Here is an 8317-nt window from a genome sequence, read left to right as displayed (position 1 = left end):
TTCCAGAATTAGTTTACAAATACAGTTGACTAACAAGCTTAAGGAATTTCATCTACTTTCTTTATTTGTACTCACTGTTTGGAGAGTAAAACCTTTGTGGTTTTGTACTCTATTGGAGATTAAAATCTACGCGATTTTAACGTTTGTGTCATTTTTTTACAGATATGACTAATGATAAGGTGAACCAAGTTGTTCCAACGGTGACTGCCAATGCCTCAATGAGCCGAACAACACCGGCAGCATAGGCACCGGCGGAGAAACCCGAAAAAATTTTCGGGATTGATTTCAAGCGCGGGCAGCAAAAGATGTTCTTCTATTTGACTACTCTAAGTCTCCAGAAGCTCATCAAGGAAGATGTTCCTGTGCTGTCCGATGAAACTCCAGAAACTGAACGCTTTCTCATGATTGAGGCGTGGAAGCATTCAGATTTTTTGTGCAACAATTATATTCTAAGCGGGCTGGAGGATGCTTTGTATAACGTCTACAGTGGCGTGGAAACGTCAAAAGAACTGTGGATTGCGCTTGAAAAGAAATACAAAACCAAAGATGCCGGGTTGAAGAAGTTCGTTGCTGCAAAGTTTTTGGACTACAAGATGGTAGATAGCAAGTCTGTTATTACCCAAGTCCAGGAATTGCAAGTGATTATTCACGATCTCCTTGATGAAGGTATAAATTAAATTAATACTGATGTTGAAAGTAGTAATCTTAGTAAAATTTTTACTAACAGAAATTTCATTGAAGGTCTTGTCATCAATGAAGCATTCCAAGTAGCAGCGATGATTGAGAAGGTGCCTCCTTTGTGGAAGGACTTCAAAAACTACTTGAAACACAAACGCAAGGAGATGTCCCTTGAAGATCTCATTGTTCGGTTGAGAATTGAAGAGGACAACAAAGCTGCTGAAAAAAGAGGCCGTGGAAACTCAACAATAATGGGAGCAAATATTGTTGAAGAGAACAAAAAGAGGAAGAAGGCTTCTGGACCGAAATACAACCCAAGCAAGAAGCGGTTCAGTGGAAATTGCTACAACTGTGGAAGAGCCAGACACAAATCTACGGAGTATCGTGCTCCGAAGAAAGACAAGAAGAAGGGTCAAGCAAACATGGTTGAAAAGCATGATGATGTTGATGACTTATGTGTCATGCTTTCGGAATGCAACTTGGTGGGAAATCCTAAAGAGTGGTGGATTGATTCTGGAGCCACTCGCCATGTTTGTGCTGTTTGAGAAGCATTTGCTACTTATGCTCCTGTTGGACCCGGTGAGATGCTTTCTATGGGAAATGCTGCAAAGGCGAAGATTGAAGGATGTGGGAAGATATTTCTCAAAATGACTTCCGGCAAAGTGGTGACTTTGAACAACGTCCTTCATGTTCCTGAGATTAGGAAAAATTTAGTCTCTGCTGGACTTCTTGCTAAGAATGGTTTTAAATGTGTTTTTGTTTCCGATAAGGTTGTAATAAGTAAGAACAAAATGTTTGTAAGAAAAGGTTATCTCACTGGGGGCCTTTTCAAGCTGAATGTAGTGGTTGTTGAAAATAATAATAAAATTTCAGCTTCGTCTTACTTACTTGAGTCAAATGAATTGTGGCATATACGTTTAGTTCATGTTAATTATAAAACCTTGCGGAAAATGATTAATTTGGAAGTATTGCCTAAATTTGAATGCGACAAATCAAAATGTCAAATATGTGTGGAATTTAAGTATGTTAAACATCCTTATAAGTCAGTTGAAAGGAATTCAGATCCTTTAGACTTAATTCACACAGATAATTGCGATATGAAGTCAATACCATCTCGCGGTGGAAAGAAGTATTTCATAACTTTTATTGACGATAGTACTAGATATTGCTATGTTTACTTACTTAATAGTAAAGATGAAGCAATAGACGCATTCAAGCAATACAAAAATAAAGTTGAAACACAACGTAACAAGAAAATCAAAATGATAAGAAGTGATAGGGGTGGTGAATATGTATCTCCTTCTAAACAAATATGTTTAGAATATGGAATTATTCATCAAACAACGGCCCCTTACACGCCCCAGTCCAATGGGATTGCAGAAAGAATCGTTCATTAAAGGAGATGATGAACGCTTTATTGATAAGTTCTAGTTTGCCACAGAACTTGTGGGGGGAAGCCGTTCTTACGGCTAGCTGAATACTAAATCGAGTACCCCATAGCAGAACGCAATCCATTCCATATGAAAAATGGAAAGGAAGGAAGCCCAACTTGAATTATTTTAAAGTGTGGGGGTGTTTGGCAAAAGTGCAAGTTCCTAAACCCAAAAGGGTAAAAATAGGACCGAAAACCGTTGATTGTGTTTTCATAGGATATGCGACTAATAGTAAAGCATATCGATTTCTGGTTCATAAATTAGAAAATCCCGACATTCATAATAATACGGTTATAGAATCAGATAATGCTGAGTTCTTTGAAAATATATATCCGTATAAAAAGGAATGTGAGTCGATTGGTGAAGGATCTAAACGACCCCGGGAAGAAACAAAAGAAAGTACACTTAACCAAGAGGATCCAAGACGTAGTAAACGTCAAAGAACGCCTACTTCATTTGGACCAGATTTTGTGACTTTCTTATTGGAAAATGAGCCTCAAACATTTAAAGAAGCTATGTCTTCTTCGGAATCATTGTTATGGAAAGAGGCGGTCAATAGTGAAATAGAATCCATACTGAACAACCATACATGGGAATTGGTTGATCTTCCTCCTGGAAATAAACCGTTGGGTTCTAAATGGATCTTTAAGAGGAAAATGAAAGATGATGGCACTATTTACAAGTATAAGGCAAGACTTGTGGTCAAAGGGTATAGACAACGAGAAGGTCTTGACTATTTTGATACATACTCTCCAGTTACAAGAATTACATCCATACGAACGTTAGTAGCGTTAGCTGCAGTTTATGGTCTTGAAATTCATCAAGTGGATGTTAAGACGACCTTCTTAAATGGAGAGTTGGAGGAAGAAATTTACATGGAACAACCTGAAGGGTTTGTGGTTCCAGGTAAAGAAAAGAAGGTCTGTAGACTTGTTAAGTCCCTTTACGGATTAAAACAAGCACCCAAACAATGGCATGCTAAATTTGACCAAACAATGTTGTCAAATGGATTTAAGATAAATGAATGTGATAAATGTGTGTACATTAAAAATGTTCCAAATCACATAGTCATTGTTTGCTTATATGTGGATGATATGCTCATAATGAGTAATGATATTGCCAATATAAATGCTACTAAGAGTATGCTAACTAGCAAGTTTGATATGAAAGACTTGGGAGTTGCTGATTTAATTCTGGGAATTAAGATCCATAAGACTTCTCAAGGTCTGGCATTGTCACAATCTCATTATATTAAGACAGTACTTGAAAAATTCAAGCACTTGGGCTTTAAACTTGCAAAGACTCCAATTGACGTGAATCTTTCATTAGCAAAGAACAAAGGCCAAAGCATATCACAATTGGATTATGCTCGTGTGTTGGGTTGTTTAATGTACATCATGAATTGTACACGACCAGATATAGCTTGTTCTATAAGTAAATTGAGTCGATATACGAGCAATCTAGGTCAATCTCATTGGATGGCCATGAAACGAGTTTTGGGGTATGAAGTACATACCTAGGACTTTGCTTTGCACTACAGTAAATATCCTGCGGTCATTGAGGGATACTGTGATGCAAATTGGATCATTGGATCAACTGATTCCAAGTCCACAACTGGATATGTATTCTCTATTGGTGGAGGAGCGGTATCTTGGAAGTCGTCCAAACAAACTTGTATTGCCCGCTCTACAATGGAGGCTGAATTCATAGCTTTAGATAAAGCCGGTGAAGAAGTTGAATGGCTCCGGAATTTCTTGGAAGATATTCCATTTTGGCCCAAACCGTTGGCACCAATATGCATACATTGCGATAGTCAAGCGGCAATTGGAAGGGCTGGGAGCGTTAGGTATAACGGTAAATCTCGACATATACGACGAAGACATAAAACCGTTAGGCAATTACTCTCTAGAGGAATTATCACGATTGATTATGTAAAGTCAAGTGATAATGTGTCGGATCCACTTACAAAAGGCCTAACTAGAGAGGTAGTTGAGAAATCATCAAGGGGAATGGGATTATGGCCGAGAACAAGTCATAGTGGCGGTAACTCTACCTAGAAGACTGGAGATCCCAAGATCTAGGTTCAAGGAGATCAAACAAAGTCATTAATGACGGTTCAACATTGTCAACTAAACTTTTGGTCCATTCTTGTGATGAGACAATGTTCAGTACCAAGGATAAAGCATTAAGGCTTTTTAATGATTTCTAAATTTGATACGGGGTATATCAAATAGTGTATATACGGGATGACACGTTTAGGAATCACCTACGTAAGTGTGAAGTGTTAGCCGCTTCAAGGAGAACTTTGGAAGGCCAGTTCTCCACGCACTTATGAAACCAGGCGGTGTTCATGGCTGAAACGAACACGACAATGAGAACCAAAAACGGTTAAGGGTTGGTTGTGTGACTTATGGTTTTCTAGGTATACACTAAAGTCCAACGGTTCAAAGATATCAAATCTACCGATTGATCGAGTATATCCGACATAAGTTCACTACGGAAAGTTCAAAGGGAAACCTACTTATCCAGATGCTATTAATCCTTGCTTGCGAATCACACAGTTTTTCATGCATGTTTCTGTGATATAGCCATTCCCCATTCATATGGGGGATTTTTGAATTTTATGTATTTAATTATATTAAATACTTAATAGAGGGTGAATGGGAAATGGAGGGAAATGAAATTTTGAGTGAAATTTTAAGTTACCCCCCCCCCCCCGGCAAAGGGACATTGTCCCATCTTGGAAGAGGAAAAGGTTTTTGATGGGTATATAAGCAATTGCTCTTCCTCTAGCTTATAAAGAGTTGAGAAGAAGGCAAGCCTCGCGCCGTCGTTGCTCGCTCACTCGGTTCGGCTCGGCTCGGCTTCGGCTTCGGATTCGGATTCGTGACGAGGTCGAGATGGCCATGGACAAGACTTCAAGAAAGTGGGTCAGCGTGCTTGTTCGTGGAAGGGGTTGTCTTGGCTTAGAAATTCAGAAAAGGCAAGGAAGGCAGTGATGCAGAAATTGTGAGTTGAGGGTGCCAAAAATCAGTGTGAGTTTCTTACAAATCAATCAGTTGCGTGCTGGATTTGCTGTAGGAATGATGGGCAACAAAAGCAAATGAGAAAAAACGTTGCACTTGAGGGCAAGGACAACGTAATTCTCAAAAGGGTAATTTTTGGACCAAATTTATTTGTTAATAATAAAATATTAACTGAAATATTATTAAATATTGTTTTAATAATAGAATATTAATATTAAATTCAATTCAGTTATCGAAATTTCAGTTTTCTGTTTTTGTAATAGAAAATTAACTATCCTTCAATTTTCCCTCTTTATTTTCCCTCTTTATTGTTGAGTAAATACCATTTATGTTATGGCATTTATGCTGTGGCCGTTTTGCATAAACAGCCATTCTGAAGATGTAACGACCCGACCGATCGTTTTGAGCTTTTTTACTTTGATCGCCAGTTCTCGGGCATGACTTGCCCCGTATAATGTGTTATGACTGATGTAGATCGTTGGTCTTGGTTTTCACGGAAACCGGTATGAATTTGAAAAAACAGTCTCAGTTGAAAACTTTGTATTTGAAAGGTTTCACCAAGAGTTGACTTATTTGTATATGAGCTCGGATCGGAGTTTTTATGATTTGGTTAGCTTCGTTAGGTGATTTTTGATTTAGGAGCGCGATCGGAATTGGTTTTGGAGGTCCGGTGTAGAATTAGGCTTGAATTGGCGAAGTTAGTATTTTGGCGATTTCCGATTGGTATGGCGAGAATTTGATCCGAGGGTCGGATGGAATTCCGAGAGTTGCAGTAGCTTCATTATGTCATTTGGGATGTGTGTGCAAAATTTCAAGTCATTCGGACATCGTTTGGTCGAGTTTTTGATCGAAAGTGTATTTCGGAAGTTTTTGGAAAACTTAGGCTTGAATTCGATGAGTTTTGAGTAATTTGATGTTGTTTGAGGTGTTTTGATGATTGGAACAAGTTTGAATGATGTTATGGGTTATGTTGGTAGGTTTGGTTGAGGTCCCGAGGGCCTCGGGTGAGTTTCGGGTGGTCAATCGGACCACTTTGTGCCTTAAAAGATAGCAGAAAATTTGTAGGTTCAGAGTTGCAGGATTTTGTTCTCTGCGATCGCATACGAGGTCCTGCGATCGCATAGGAGGATTTGTGAGGGCTGTTCTGCTATTCACTGCGTTCGTAGAGTATAGCTTGCAATCGCATAGTTTGGGGAATTTGTTCCTCGCGAACGCGGTTGAGGCATCGCGATCGCATAAGAGTAAAGTGGACCTGAGGTCTTTGTTGGATTTCGTTCATCGCGAACGCGGAAGGTTTTCCGCGATCGCATAGAGTAATTTGGGCAGTGCATTGCGATCGCATGGGATTTGATGCGTTCGCATAGAGTTAATTTGGAGCCGAGATTTTTTGTGCTTCGCGATCGCGAAGGTTTTCCCGCGATCGCATAGAAGGAATGTAGCCAGGGCAGAATGTTTTTAAAGTCATCTTGTTCGCGAATGTGGGTCTATGTTCACCCATGGCTGCTCATTTTTGGAGATTTTTGAAGGAAATTAAAGAAGGATTCAAGAGGAATCGACTTGAGGTAAGAATTTTGGCCTTAAAACTCGACTATATTGTGAAATCCACCTAGAAATTCATGGAAATTAAGCCTAAAATTGAAGAACTAGGGCTTGAGAAATTGGACTTTTGATTTGGGATTTGAAAGGCCATTTGGGGTCGGATTGGAGAACTTTTTATATGTATGAACTCGTGGGAAGAAAAGGAAACCGTTGATGTAAAAGTTTCTGAGTTTCGAGAAGTGGGCCTGGGGCTCGGGTCTTGGTAATTTTGGGATTTGTGCCCGTTATTGATTGTTTTCGCTTGGGCTTTGTTCCCTTAGCATATTGTGATGTGTTCGTTCTGATTTTGGATAGATCGATGAGCGTGGAGGCCGATTTGAGGGGCAAAGGCGTTGCGAGCTAGAGATTTCACTGGTTCGAGGTGAGTAATGATTGTAAATGATATTTTGAGGGTTTGAAACCCCGTATTTGCACATCGTAGTGCTATATTGAGGTGACTTGCACGCCGGATAGCGAGCGTGGGGTAGAGCACCGTTGGGGATTGTGACTTGGTCCGTCCCGATTGATGAATTTACTGCGTATTTGACTGAAATTTACTTGTTATCATCATAATTTGGGCTGATTGCCATATTTGGGCTTCATGCCAGCTATTTGAACCCTTCGGGGATTGTTGTTGATATTTTCTCACTATTTTTATTTACTGGAACTCAGTCATGTATTTTTCACTGTTTTAAGGCTCAACCAAGTTTATTTTGCTTTAACACTTGAAATGATATTTTCAATAATATTTTGGGTTGAGCATCATGTTTTACTGTTGCCCGAGTGGCTGGTGTGATTTTTGACTGAGCAAGACCGACGGCCTGTATTATGAGGATACTTTTGGATCGGGCTGCAAGCCGCAGCAGTGAGATACTGATTTTATATGTGGCCGAGGGCCTAGGTTTGATGCCACAAGATGGCTTGATATTGCTCTTGGGCCGTAAGGGGGCCCTCCCGGAGTCTGCACACCCCCAGTGAGCGCTGTCGACGATAAATATGGATCGGGCTGCACGCTGCAGCGATATATGGATCGGGCTGCGCGCCGCAGCGGTACTGGTATTGTTCTATGTGTTTACTTTATTTCATTTGTCTGCCATTATCTGTTGTTTGTGCTACTTCATGTGATATCTATCGGATTGCCTGACATCATCTGTTAATCGAGTGTGGTGCCCGAGGGGCGGACTTCTATGCCTATCTGCACTATTTGTTTTGCAATCATTTGCATAACTGTTGAAAAAGTCATTTGCAAAAGAGGTTTTAAACCGAGCTAAGATATTTCTAAAGAGTTCACAGCTTCACTGCTTTTCTCAAAGGGTTTTACACTGCTTCTATACAGCATGATGGTTTGCTCTACGTGATTTCTTACTGCTCAGTTGTTATTTACTTTTATTACTCACTGAGTTGGAGTACTCACTTTACTCCCTGCACCTCGTGTGCAGATGCAGGTATTTGTTCACCCGGTAGCGGGTTTTGAGCTAGTCGACGGCTAAGTTATCGGAGTTTAGCGAGGTGACTGCCAGCGTTAGAAGCACCGCATTTCTTCCTTTTGTTTATCAGTCTTATTTGAAATGTTTTCAGGCCTTGTAGTTGTAGTTATACTCT

The sequence above is a fragment of the Nicotiana attenuata genome, chromosome 7 (assembly GCF_001879085.1).
Source record: "Nicotiana attenuata strain UT chromosome 7, NIATTr2, whole genome shotgun sequence".
Taxonomy (NCBI): Eukaryota; Viridiplantae; Streptophyta; class Magnoliopsida; order Solanales; family Solanaceae; genus Nicotiana; species Nicotiana attenuata.
The sequence above is the reverse complement of the archived record's forward strand: the minus strand, read 5'-3'. Positions refer to the sequence as shown.